The sequence below is a fragment of the Triturus cristatus genome, chromosome 12, assembly GCF_964204655.1.
Source record: "Triturus cristatus chromosome 12, aTriCri1.1, whole genome shotgun sequence".
In the NCBI taxonomy this organism is placed as follows: Eukaryota; Metazoa; Chordata; class Amphibia; order Caudata; family Salamandridae; genus Triturus; species Triturus cristatus.
This window is the reverse complement of record NC_140595.1, coordinates 178,701,360-178,716,341: the sequence shown is the minus strand read 5'-3', so window position 1 is coordinate 178,716,341 and position 14,982 is coordinate 178,701,360.

Genomic DNA, 14,982 nt, shown 5'->3' with positions numbered 1-14,982 from the left:
GACAAATGGATGCAGGCGATGACAATGGCCAGTCCATGGCCAGATGTGACGTCTGCCAGGTCAGACAAATCAACAATGAGTTCTCAATTAAACACATGTTGTGCCAGGCCCTAGATGGCAACAAGTCCCTGTAATCCTTAATTGTGCACGGATTGCATGGTATACCTTGACACCTCACACCATGGACAAGTAATGCCTGTATCACTGCATCATGTCAGGGAGCACAGTAGTGCACATAGTCAACAATGTGATGATCTGTCAATTGTGCAGTGTACAAAAAGTGAATGACACACAGCTAACACAAAGCTTGCCGGGTGCACTACAATGACCATTTCCCATCTGACTCACAGGTGACCAAGAACTCACTGCAGAGGACAACACCAGCATCCTGAAGAGTCACTCTTGACACCCCCCCCCGGTACATGGACTCTCGGATGTTGACTCCCAGGGTTCCATGGACGATGAGCTCGAGGCCGGCCCATCTGGTGTGCCAGCAGGGAGCAACAGGTCCCAGGACCCCATCGTCCCCCCCACCACATCTGCGCCAACAACAACTTCACAGCAGACCCCTGCTGTCACGGCCTGTGCGGCCCCTGCCACCACCACCACCACCACCAGTGCTGCCTGCAACACCCTCCCTGTCCCAGGGGATGACCAGCACACACCACCGACGGAGGAGGGCAGGGAGAGGATGCGGGTGCCCACAGTGGTGAGGCAACAGGTCCGTGGCAGCAGGGCAGGTGGGAGGGGCAGGGTCACCCAGGGACACCAGGAGGCTGGGACCCACTCCCTGGAACACATCACCAGAGTCCTGGGCGCATAAAAACAAGCCCAGGGACGAACGGGCCGGTCAGACGAACTGTTGCACGAGCTCATGCTGCTGATGAGGTCCATCGACACCCGCATGGGACAAATCGTGGACCTCTTGGGCCAGCAAGTGGCGTTACTGAGGGACAGGCTTACGCCACAGACAACACCTTCACCTCCCTCTGGTGGGTCGCACAATGACAGTTCACCATCCTCCCCTGCGCCCACAGAGAGGGGTGAGTCCTCAGACCCCACTGGCCCTGCAGCAGGGCCCCCCCTGCCAAACGAAAAGGGGCCGTCCCAAGAAGACCCTGGGAGTCTCTAGAGGCCAAGCACCTGCCAGACGCCAGTCACGGAGCCAGCCATGATGGCAACCCTCTCCACCACGGCTTTGACTTTTTGGACTGTCCTTCCATACACTGCCTTGTGGATGACATCTGTCTGTTGGACTGGGTCACCACAGCAATGTGGTGACTACTCGATTATCACATCTACCACAACTGTCAACTCACTGCTCCACCCCACCCCCAATGGAAATGTACACCCCCCCTCGCATCTCACCATTGCAAATAAAATATCCTTACACACATGTTGCCGTGTCTGCTCCGTCTTTATTGCAGGATGTACAGTCTTCAACATGATCACAATGTACCAGGAGCATGGGTTGTATGTAGGCAAGGAGAAGTCGAAAGCACCTAGGAAAACACAACAGACTACTTTCACTGGTCTGGGTGTGGCATCACAGACATCACACAACCCCTACCATCAGGATAACCCAACATGCACATGTCACAATGGCCAACAAGTGTCAACATACACGTCCTGTTGATGTTCCCAAATGACATGTCCCAGAAACATTTCCAACCACCACTGAGTCTACAACTGGCTGCTGCTACAATTCTCACATGCCCCTTTACGACAACAGCAATATCAGCAGACAATGGGTATGTTGCGCATTGACACCCACCGTAAAGTGAAGTAGCGGGTGATGAGCTGTTCACGCAGGTCAACACCTTCCTCCTCTCCACTGTCCTCATCACTGGACACGGGTTGGTTTGCAGGCTGGGGTCTTGAGTCCTCACCATCATCCAGGAGCAGGGGAATCTCCTTGCGAATGGCTAGGTTGTGGAGCATGCAGCATGCCACTACAATCTGACACACCTTCCTGGGCGAGTATGCCAGTGCACCTCCGGTCTTGTCCAAGCAGTGGAAACGTGACTTGAGCAGACCAAAAGTACGCTCCACCACACGACGTGTCCACCCATGGGCCTCATTGTAGCGGACTTCAGCCGGGGACCTGGGATTCCGCAGTGGGCTCAGCAACCAGGGACGGTTGGGATATGCAGAGTCACCTAGGTATGACAAACACAAATAGACATTGCAACGTCGCAGAGGCTGAGGGCAGCAGGTCACACACCCAGCATGCCACACGACTAGGCATACTCACCCACAATCCATGCACGCTCGGGAAGAAGATTAGCGATCAGCTGGGGCACAATGCTGTTCTGCAGGATGTAGGAGTCATGGGCCGAGCCTGGGAATTTGGCACAGACATGCAAGATAGTCATATCTGCCAGGCACACCACCTGCACATTCATGGAGTGGTAATGCTTGTGATTCATGTAAATGTGATCATTTGCCTGTGGTGGCACAAGCCCGACATGGGTGCAATCAATGGCCCCAACAACATTGGGAATGTGTCCAAGGGGATAGAAGTCTCCCTTCAGAGCTGGCAATTCAGCACCCCTGGGGAAATTGATGTATCTGTCCTTGTATAGCATCATGGCAGACAGTACATCACGCAGCACCATGCTGAACATCAGTTGTGACATTCCACCAGCGCTGACCACTGTCTCTTGGAACGATCCAGTGGCAAAAAAATGCAGGGCTGCCATCACCTTATAAGTAGGGGTGAAAGCTGTTGGATATGTCCTGCGGGGCTGAAGGAGGGGCTCAAACAGATCACAAAGGGTTTTCAGGGTGGCTCTGTCCAGGCAGCATTTCCGTATGATCGCAACATCCTCCATGTCCTCCAGCGCCGCCAAGTGACGAATCAAATTTGGCCTCCTCCTAGTGGAGATGATAGTGAACAGGTGTCAATGCAATACATCATGAGATGTGCACAGCACATCACATTCTGGATGACACAACAATGACTGACATCAACCTTGACTAACAGACCAGCTCACATATAGGGACACCTTCATGTGCGCAAAGGCCACACCAGTCAACTTACACAAGACAAGTACTTCAAACACCACCTTGGTCAATGTGAATGCACACAGGGATACAACCACATTTCAAATGGGCACGCCTGGGAGTATAGCATCCATCAAATGTGTAACTAATCTAACCCACTGTCTCATACCTAGCTGCTGTACCGGTCACACCTCAATGCGTCATTACAACCTGGCACACATCCACCACACAATGACCACAGTCGGCGCTGGAATGAGGAATGTGTGAATGAGCAGACATGAGAGGCAATGCAACATAGTTCATCATTCATTGGGACGAGCATCGCTGTGATTGTCACTGCACCTCAACACATTGACATGTGTACACATTGTAGAGTCCAGAACAGCACTGTCCTGCCTACACCAACATCACAACCATAAGTGACATGTGAGTGGGTACAGGCCAATCTACGAAACACAAACATGGCATGTGTAGCCATCAGTGGAGTAAACGGGAGATTGGCCTTGTGTGCACGGTGATGTTCCATTGACCATCTTGGCACTGTGCCCTGTTGATGTTTGACAGATGGGCATTGCGATTGTATGGCACCCATATCGCGGTAGCTACCGCCTGGCCCCGACGGTGTGTCACCAGCATTCCCATTCACACATGTACGGTAGTCATAGGCATGGAGACATGTGGAAATGGCGTTTGGCATGCTCTGCCACTAAAATCGCGGTAGCGCACACCGGGCCCCTGTGGTGTGTCACCGCCATGGAGCTTGCCCTAGAGCCAATGCGAAGCTCGATAGCGGTGGCATGATGCAATTTTGAAGATCGCGGTAGGCGTGCTACACCACGCGGAGGCGGACATTGGCTGCATCTGAAAGATGCACCATCGCGGTAGCGTGCCCCGGGCCACAGCGTTGTATCACCGCCAAGGAGCATGCCCTTACAGCCAATGGGAGCCATGATTGTGGTGACATGATGCAATTTTAAAGACCGCGGTAAGCGTGCTCCGCCACTGCGGAGGCGGTCATTGGATGCATTTGAAAGATGCACCATCACGGTAGTGAACCCCGGGCCACAGCGTTGTATCACCGCCATGGAGCATGCCCTTACAGCCAATGGGAGCCATGATTGTGGTGACATGATGCAATTTTGAAGGTCGCGGCAGGCGTGCTCCGCCACCGCGGAGGCGGTCATTGGATGTATTTGAAAGAGGCAGAGCTGGACCACCATTTGCGGCAGCTTGGCACCTTTGAAACGACCCCAGGGGGCTATATATGTGTGTGGGAGTGAGCCTCACATTGCCACTGCTCCCAGAGCCTGCTGCCTGAGACCCCTCACCTGCTGCTGCCTCCAGGGACTGCTGCCAGAGACCCCTCACCTGCTGCTGCCTCCAGGGACTGCTGCCAGAGATCCCTCACCTGCTGCTGCCTCCAGGGACTGCTGCCAGAGACCCCTCACCTGCTGCTGCCTCCAGAGACTTCTGCCTGAGACCCCTCACCACCCAAATCCCCTGCTGTTGTCTCATGTCCACAGTGATGACAAGGACAGAGAAGATCCGTGCCAGTCCCTTCAAGAGCGAGGAGCTGGAGGTCCTGGTGGACGAGGTGATCACACAGTACCCAAGGCTATATGGTGCCTTAAATGTGTGGTAAGTCTTCAACAGTGGTGGGGTAGGGCAGGGGGAGCCACACATGTAGTTGGACTGATGCAGTATGTGCCTGGGAGTGTGGGGTAGTTTCATGCACTGCCTGACATGCTGTCTCCAGTGGGAGGGTGTGTGTGCCCAATGCCACAGCTTTCCCTCCCTGCACATGTATGTATGAGTGACCTGTGTTGTGTTGCCAGACATACAGTGACACAGAAGGTGGTTCATGCTGTAGTCAGGACAGTGATTGCTTGGCTGGATGGCTGTGTGTGCCCCTGTAGTCCATCTCAGTGTGAGCCCAGCTGGCCTGCACAGTCCCCGCCTACAAAGACTAGGACAACTCACTTAACTTACAGAGTATGACATCAGTCTTTTCACATTACACTCCAGCTATGGGCCATCTCAGCATTGTAGTTTGCACACAACTCCCCTTGTGAATGGCATTTTGTATTTGTGAGATCATGTCCCTCTCTGTGACCACCATGACATATTCAACCTTTCACAGGATAGGGACATTGATGGCTGCGCAGTCTTGGAAACAGTGAGTCCACCCCCAAACACAGTTTGACATGTGATGTATGTGTTGCTCAAGCCAACAATGGACTGGAGATGTGGCCAGGCTATATGGGTGTTTCAGTGCTGGCATCCTGCATGTGTCTGAGATGTGCAGGGACTGTGTTCCCCCTCACACCTGCATGCTTTAACATCAGCTTTTCCCATGCAGGAGTCCCATGTGAGCTGTACTATAGTCTCTGATTAACCTATCGTTGGATATGTCATGATTTGGTATATTGCTGCTATACTGATAGATGTCGGTACATGACACTGTGTCACTGATCATTTCCCCCTCTTGTCTCCCAAGCCTGCAGCTCAAGGTACACCAGCGTAAGTCCGTGTGGAGGGCCATTGCAGCGAAGGTGCGAGCTCTGGGGGTCTCAAACCGACGGCGCACCCACTGCCACAAGAGATGGGACGACATCAGCCGGCTGGCAAAGAATGTGGCGGAGATGACCTTGGGGATGCTTCCTCGCACTGGGCGTTTGGCACGGCGCAGCATGACACCACTAATGGGGTGCATCTTGGCGGTGACACAGCCTGAGCTGGATGTACATTTGAAGGAGCATCAGCAGCAAGCCAGGGGTGAGCATTTGGGGAGTCTGACTTTGGCTGGGAGTGGCTGCATGTGTACAGAGCCTGTGCCAGTGCTGGACTTTGTGATGTCGGTAGTGTGATGCTGTGGCATGTAAGTGGCTGCTGGCCTGGGTGCCTGTGGCATGCATTTGCCCTACCTGTACTTACAAAGGTGATTTGGATGCTGTGCCTTCACATTACATTCAGAGTTGTGCTCTTCAGGTTTCTTCTGCATTGGGGTAGTCTTGGGAATCCCATGGGAGGGAACGGCAGTGTGCCCGATCTGACTGTGCGTATATCAATGCGTCCATTGCATGCACCCATATTGGGAAGGCCTACACATCTTACAGCAATGTGCAGCATTATATTGTCCCTAAGGTACGACATGATGGGTGGCATGGGCTAATGTCCATTGTGGACAGTCATGTTGTAGTCTGGGTCTGTGTTGTCCCCTCCTGTTCCATCCAGTTCTGTCATTGGCAACAAGTAGTGTGCCCCCACCATGTCCCTAGGTGTGCTCAGAACTAGTTGTGTGTCTGTTTGAACAGAGCCATAAGCAGGGTGTTGTGCTGTGTGGTCATCACATGGCTCACTCATACCTGAGTTTCCAGTTTCCACGCACTGCTTGAGTCTATATAGTGAGTTGGCACAATGTGATTGCACAGGGTGGTGTGTAACATGTAGATTTGGTCAACTTTTGTCATGCATTGCTTGCATATGTTTGTTCTGTTGCTGCCACTGACCTGACCCTACATCCTTCTCTCTCATGCAGCATCACCTGTGGTTACAGAGGGACAGGAGACAGACACCAGTGGGGGTGAAACTAGCACAACAGCTGCCCAGGAGCCCAGTGACACAGATGTCACCAGCGCCTCAGAGGGGGACAGGAGTCTGCTGGAGGAGTCCCAGCCTGAGGCGCAAATCACTACATCATCCAATGCCAGCGGGGATGCATCCATGTTGGAGGGCACAGGGAACGGGGACTCTGCATCGACTTCCACCACACAGCAGCCATTGCCCACCCTCCAAGCCACTTCCTCTGGTGCTGCCCGTGTCCGCCTCAGTAAGAGGGGAAGAGTGTCCTTCACCCCTGGCACCGCTGCCCCTGTCCCCTCTGCTGCCATCAGTGCTGAGTCTGTGGACCTTTTGAGCCAGATGTGTGTAGGCCAGACAGCTCTCCTCAATGCCTTCATTGACCACGACAAGAAATTGGCCCAGGTGGTTGCTTTCATGGAGGGCATACATTCCAACGTGGGTGGGCTGCACCGGACAGTCCAGGCTTTGTCATCAGGCACATACTCACAGTCCAGCTCCGGTCCCTTTGTCCACCCCCCTGGCAGTGGCCACGTCTGACGATAGTGACCACGGTCCACATACATCAAAGTCACGAAACAGCACACAGCAGCAGCAACCCAAGCGGTCCCGGGCGAGACACCATCCCCACAGAAGACCAAAGCCACCCCAGAGCGCAGGGAGAAAAGCTCATCAGGCGACACCAGTGGACGCAAAGCAGCAGACCTCAGGCACACATGCCTCCATCCAAGGACTCTCCTGCCCCTAAAGTATCGCGCAAATATAATTGTACAGTGTCTGTGCCCACCAAGGAGATGGTGCATGCCAGGGGTACACCTAGGAAGGGCTCCAAGGTAGAATCACCAACCACCTCGACCTCCATTCCAAGCCCAGTGAAGCAGGGGCCGGATGGCACTGTAGGGGTAACACCTGGTAAACAGGGGAAGAGGGGGGGCAGAGGCGAAGCCAGGCAAAGCGTCCCGCTGGGTCCAGCACATCACCAGAGGGGCTGCCAGCACCTGCACCTGCTGCAGCTGTGGTGGTGAGTGTGCCTGTTGTGCCCGCACCACTTCCCATTGATCCAAAGTCAGGCAAGCCATTTAGGATCCCCAAGAAGTGGAAGGGCACCCCTCCACAATCTCCCAGCCACACCGTGTCTCCCGTCTGCATGACTCCACCTCCACGTGCCACTACACCACCTGGTCCAAGCAGCCCTCTGGCTTGCCAAGCCACTGATAGCTCTACCTCAGCTGTTCCGCTCTCTCCCCCGTAAAGTGCCCCGACAGTCTCCGAGACACAGCCAGCTCCCAGTCCGCCTGACAGCCAAGTCTGATTGGTAGTCACCCTCACACACCTGTCTCTCACACAGGTGGGCCTGTACTGCACATTGTTGGCCCCTGACTGTGTTGCTGACCATGGAAAGGTACAGTCGCACACATTCCCTGTGCAGCTTCTCATGGACTCAGTCTGCACTTTGTCCTGCCCACTGGCCTTGTCGTTCACTGCTGTGTGCCCCCTGCCTATGCAGCTTCTCATGGACTCAGTCCGCACTTTGTTCTGCCCACTGGCCTTGTCGTTCACTGCTGTGTGCCCCCTGCCTGTGCAGCTTCTCATGGACATGCTCTGCATCTTGTGCCTTGCTCTTCTCTTCTCATGGTACCTATCTGTGCAATATGTGAATAAAGACAATTGCTCCTGTTGTCTATTTTGTCAGTGTCCTTACTGAATAAAGTTCTGTTGCTGTTTGTAAATGGTTTACTGTGCCACATGGTCTGTGTGGCACTTCAACATAGTCAATGTTTGGGCTCACTTACTCTCTTTTTTTCAGGGGTGACAGGGTCTTCAGTTCTTCTTGACCCAGATACTTGTGGTGGCAATGGTGTCAATTTCGAATGGTTAGCAGTAGTCATTTACTTGATTAGTTCATGTTGGCTATATTGTACACATGTGAGGTTGGGGGGCACTGCCAGCACATAGTGGGTTTCTGCACACAGTATTGCAGGCATGCCTTGCTGTCACATGGTGCCTTCTTGCCTCCAGTGTGGCATGTTGTGTGTGTTGTCATGCCATCCCCTATCTGTGCTTCAGCTGCCTACCCATTGTGGGTCTGCACTCCCTCACTTTGTGTATGGTACACTCCTGCCATGTCCCCTACTGACATGCAGTACACTTCACTTTGGTGTGGGCTGTCCCCTTGGTTTGTATGTGTGTGTGCCTCCCCATAACTTCATTTGTGACACTGTGCTTTGTGGTGCAGTTCTTTGGCCAGGGTCAATGTGTCACTCAGGGCATTTCTACAATGGGTCATGTGTGATGTTCTGGTGCTGTTTGTCAGTCATGGTTGCTTCTATTCAGCTCAACTGTGTGTGCTGCCCAGTCCTGTGGTCAAGTTGTTGCCACCTTTGTGTCCCAGACTTGTGCATCTGTTGGGTGTTGTGTTGGATGTATGTGTGTTGTTTGTGTTTTTGTTTCACTTCCTGGGTGTGCTGTTGTCTTTGTGCTGTGCTGTATGGTGTTGCGTGGGTTGCTGTTCTGTCACTGATGTGTCTGTGTGTGTCTGGTATGCTTGGTGTGCACACACAGCTTGTTGTGCATGCAGTGCTGTGTGTGTCAGTTGCCTTGTGATGGCCTGGTGTGCATCCCCTGATGTCCTGCTGTGTTTGCTATGTGATTGTTCTGCCTGTGCATTTGTTGTTTGTTTGCTGTGGCTGTGTTGTTCTGTGATGGTGCACTTCTTGTGTGTGTCGTGGGATGTTGTCTGTGCATTTTTCCTGAGTGACGAGGTTGTGCACTCCTGTTGTGTCTGTGCTCCCATTGCCTTTCCACAGTTTAGCTGCACAGGGCATGTCTGTTGGTGTTGTTGTGGCTCTGTGTGTGTGTTTCTGTTGGGCTATGTGTTTGTCTGTTGTAGTGTGCATGTGTGTGTGATATTTGTGGCTGAGCCCAGGGTGTGTGGTTGTTTGTGTGTGTATTGACTGTCAAGTGTTGCCAGCCTTCAGTGTGTTTGGCACTGGTGTTGTGTGCTGCTGGTGGTGTGAGGGGGGTATGTGTGTAGATTCTTACTGGTGTTTGTCAGTCCTGAGGTATGTAGATGGTCCCTGTGTGTAGTGCTGCTGGTGTACTCCTGTGAAGTAGTTGTATGGATGTGTGGTTGTTCACAGTTTGACTTCAGCGCCTTCCTTTCATCCTTGTGCCTATGCGTCGTTTGCCTTGCTGTCTCCCTGTGTTATTGCACTGAGCTGTCTGTGGTTTGAGTTCACTGACTGTGCCAGCCATGTGTGCTTTGATGGTGTGAGGGTGTTGTGCTCTGTTCCTTGTGTTGATGTGATGTACACATGCTTGTTGTGTGTCTCCATGGCCTTCCATTTGTGTGCAGCCCACCTTGGTTTCCATATTTGTTGTGCTCCATTGCCGTTGGCATGTGGGGTGTGTATGTGTGTGCGTGTCAGTCTGTGGTATGTATGTGTGACTGTGCAGGCTGCGTGTCCATTTGGATGTTAATTCCTTGTATGTGATCATTTATTGCTTGTCCTCATTTATATTTCCCTGAGTGTGGTGTTGTGGTGCTTTGTGTTGTGTGTTCCTGTGCAGCCACTCCTGCCTAGTGTGTCTCCCTGGTTGTTGTTGTGTGGTGCAGGGTGTGTATTGCCCAGGCTTGTTGTTGTGCATGGGGTGCACAGGAGGTGCACATGGCATGTGCCTTCATGGGGTGTGCTAGTGTGTGGTGGGAGGGGGTGTGGCCCTGTGGTCTTTGTGCCCTACCCATGCCTGGCACTGGCCCTGCCTTCTGCATTGTGCGCATGTATTTGCTTGTATTTGCCGCTGCGGTGACGTGACCGGGACATTGCTGCATGGTGGCGGTAGCTGTGTGTCCAGGATCCAGCGGGGTGACTTTGTGGCAGGTGGGTGATGTGTGGGTGCCCTTGTGGATGTGTCCCTGTCCCCCTAGGGTGTCTGATGTGGATTTGGACCCTGTGGCAGCCCATGTGTTGTGTTTATGTTGTTGCGTGTCTGCGGCGGCGACCGCCGTGGTCCATGAGTTCCTGGTGATGTAGCAGGTACAGCACCGGAAAGACATGTAGAGCTGGGTCCATGGCGGTCATGACCGGGACTCTGGTTTCGCGCTCCGCTGTCAAGCTTCCACCGTCTCTGGTTTGGCGGTGTCTCCGCTGCGGTGCGTCTGCTTGCTTGAGTCATCCTAATTTGCGGGGCGGACGTCATTCCGCACGATGGTGAGTCTCCATTGGCTCACACTGCCGCGATGGCGGGCGCACTTTCATGGCGGTGCGCGTCGCACCGCGGCAGTCGGGAAATGGCCTATGTTCAACCATGCTAATATGGCGGGCGTGAGGTCCGCTGTCCTCTGGCGGAAAAAGGCATTTTTCCGCACCGCCAGCGCCGCGGTAGAATTCTACCATGGTGCTAAAAGGGCTAATATATGCAGGCATATAAACATGACAATAATCAAGTGTACTCCTACGATGTGGACCCTACCTCAGTGTACCTAGCATGTATGTGGGCGTAGAGCTAAGAATCCCCTAGGAAAGAGCCAACCCCATTACCTGAAGGGAGTAAATGAAGGGCCCCGTTTTGGTCACAAATTGGACACCCTGCAAGGGATGTCAGACTGCTGCGTGTTGAAGCTTCAGCGTGCAGGGACCTCAGTGTCTGTGTCAGCATCTCCACTCCTTCACTAGTAAAGGTGGGGTTCTTTTATACCAAAACATTTGCCTCTGGTGTTCTATCACAATTGATATGTTGTGAGTGAGATTTTGTAGATGAGCCTAAATCAATAATTTTAATTATGCAAAGTAGCCTGGTCGCCCTAGGATGAAAGATAGCGATGTCTTTTGTACAAAGTATGTTAATCCTGTTATGCACGTCATGTGCACAGGATTTTACTAAGAACCCTTATGCAAAAGAAATTAAGCTAGTTTTAAGGAAACCAATCAACATTTATTCAGCACATAACTGGGTAAAGGGTCAGTGCTAGGACCGTTATGCAGAGCAAGGTGGGACAAATGTAGGTAAGTGGTCGAATGAACCCAACTGAGCTGCTCACACCCCCCGCACCTTGAGACCCTCACAGGTGAGTAGTGTGCTTTACAAACCCCTGATTGATTGGTTGATTCACTTTGCTACTTAGGCCTAGGTTAGGGAACATAACAATGGTTAGTTACCCTTCTCTGGCTGTCCATGTCAGGTAGTGCACCTTAGGGGTGTGACTAGCCTGTAAGTGAAGCACGCCTCCTGAATATTTGCCACTTGCTCCTGTGCCAAATGGTCCTCAGGGCAGGGGGTGGCATTCCCCAGGTCTGGGGGGAAGCCGTGGTCACATCCCAAATGTGGCAGAGGCGTTGAAGCCTCTAGCCTTGATATACTAAATTAACTCGCCATCCTGCTGGAGAAGGTGTGATCACAGACAGGAACTGTTCCTGGCCTTTGCAGGCGTGAACTCTCACCTGCAGTGGGACAGAAATGTGTCTGTGGTGGCTGGCTGAACGATACCAGTCAGCCAACAGTCTAAGTGACTACTAGGCAGACAGGGGGACAGTCTTCAAAATCCGGTACTGGCTTTTGTATGGATTTATTAAGACAAGATGTTTGATGCCACATATCAGTTTTTTCAGTGAAGCCTTTATGAAAATAGGTAACTCCTAATGACCATTGCATATCTTTGAAGTGTCTTTGTAGGGGTGACTTACATATAGTACATGCAATGTACTTGGGCATTGCACACAGGGAGTGCGCAATGTCGTGTTTTCGGGAATTGCTTGCACCATTTCACACATCCTGCAATGGCAGTCTGCATGCAGCTTGTGTGTGGGTCCCTTAGGGTGGCATAATACTTGTTGCAGCCCTACGGAACCTTTTTTAGTCCTCCTGCCCTGGGTACCAGGGGTACCATTTACCAAGGACTTACAGGGGTGCTAAAGTCTTTGTCAATTGGATTGCAATTAAGCATTTGTCTTGTTTTTAGGTAAAGAGCACGGGGCCTGGTTAGCAGGGACCCAGTGCACTACCAATCAAATGCATCAGTACTAGTGAGCAAAATGTGGGGGTGACCATGTTAAAAAGTGGCACTTTCCTACACCTGGGTGATATTCTAAGGTAAGCAATTTGCGGCTAGATAGTCTCCACCAGATAAGGCATTGCTGAAGGTAAGTAAATTGTTTGTTCTTTCCTTCTCTATCCCATTTGTAATGCAATGATGGGATCTGACCGCGGTCTTGACTTACTTGCCGTGCCTACTTTTTGAACTGATGCATAGTTGTTCTTTACGGTTGCTTACTCTCAAAAATGTGTTCCTCATTGCCTTAACGTCGGCAAAGCAAGTGAGTGAACTTCTGATAGAGACTTCTGTAGGAGAGTAGGCTCTGCTTCATATGGGTACCCCCACTTTTCTGCTGGTGGTTCACTGTTTTTCGACCTTAGTCTGGCTGTGGCCCTGCTAATCAGGACCACAGCCTAGCTGCTTCCTCTCTAAAATGGTTGGCATGTACATTAGGTACATATCTAATTGAATTATGGAGTGCCTTATAAGCCCCTAGTATATGGTATACTATGTACCTAGGGCATAGGTACCTCAGAGGTCTACCAGGGGCTGCAGCATATATTATGCCTCCCCTGGGAAGCACTCCAAAATGGCACCACAGGTCTGCTACTGCAGCCTGGGTAAGGGTGTGCTTGCACCCCTTACAGTGGTATAGGCTATCTATATCCACACATATATACAGACAGATATAAACCTATAAGCCACTCCTATGGCAGGCCTTGACAATCCTGAAGGCAGAGTGCTTGGTTTTATGTGAGAGGGTGCCCAAGCATGAGCTGAGCTCCTCTGCAGCTTTCGGAAATACTTCCTTATGGCTGTTCTGTGATACAGCCATACCATATACTCTTAAGTGCATTATAACCTCGCGGTAAATGTTAACTTTGGGATGGCTGCATCAAAACATGTCATGTTTGGTGTCAAGCGCTTTGGAATACTACCCCCCCCCGCCAGTTCTGGCGGGGGGGGGTAGCATTTCACCCTTCTAGAGGGAGAGACATGTTCACACTGGCTACACCCGGTAGGACTTTCCTGAGTCCTGGCATCACAAAATAGATGCCTCTGCCACAGACACGGGTCTGGCCTCCTGCTGCTGACTGAAACTCCGGCAGAGGAGGCCTGGGCAATAGGTTTCCTGTCGAAGGGAGTTGTGACCGCCTCCCCAGACAGGCAGATGTGTATTGGGGCTGGGTGGGAGCACTCTCTGGTGCTTTGAAACTCTGCAATGTACATCCCGGACCTTCGACGTTCTATCCTGACTAGAAGACTGAAGAGATCTCCCTTGGGGTCAAGGAGTGACTCCCCTGCTTGGCAGGCACCAAAGAAGCAACTGACCGGTCTGCAATTCTGAAGCTCCCGCCGGACGCCGGAGTCTCTGCATCCCCAGAGGTGGATTTCCAGACTTCTTCGAGCCTACCCTGAGTCCACAGCAAAGCTGAGGCCCGTGGCTATCGTGGGTGACGTGGAACCGTGACCCCTGGACACCGTGAACATTTGCAGCAACACTATCTTCCTGGTCCTCCTCAAAGTGGTGCTTTGGGCTTCGAGTATCCCCAGCCTTGAGCCCCTCCTGCACCAAAGATTGTTGGCCTCCACTCCACGAGTGACCCATGGGCCAGCTTCAAGTGTGCCCGCTTGAGGCTCCTTCGCGATCACTAGCCCGTTGGCTAGCTGATCCCCACGAAGGCAACTCCTTTTCTGATTGGGCATTCCTGGTTGCTGCAGACGTGCCCTGACTTACCCCTGCTGGGTGAGTCCCTCAGACCTTGTTGGTCTGCACCGCAGTCCTTTCTCTGAATTCCAGTGACTTGCTGTTGCCAAGGCTTGTTGGGTCCATTCTGGTCGCGACACCGCAGCACTCGACAAACTTTGTGGGACAGCTCAAATCCGGCCCATGGACTTCGTCGACGCCTCCTGGACCTCGTGACTGAAGAGTCAAGACACCTATCAACTCACCTGAAGCACCCGACATCTGTGGGCATTGGTCCATCCTGCCCTTGGTCACTGGCTAGTGACCCAGACTCTGTCCCCTCTGCTTTCAGGTTCCTTCCATCCTAGATCCAGGCTTGGATCTCTTCGGACACTTCTCCTCTTCACGGCAGCAGCAGTTCCTTGCAGGCTTCCATTGAAATCGACGATGCGACCCGACACCCAAAGACACCTATGCACCCGGCTTCCCTGGGTGAGGTAACTCGAGTACTTCGGTGCTCTCGTGGGTGCTAGCCCTAGAACATCCTAAGTCCAAAAGGGTTTGGTCCTGACTCGATTAGAAGTGTCCCTAATCTTTAAATTTCCAACCGCGACATTGCCCATAGAAGATAACGGGAACCTCCGGTTGTGTTTACACACTGCATACAGTCCCCGTG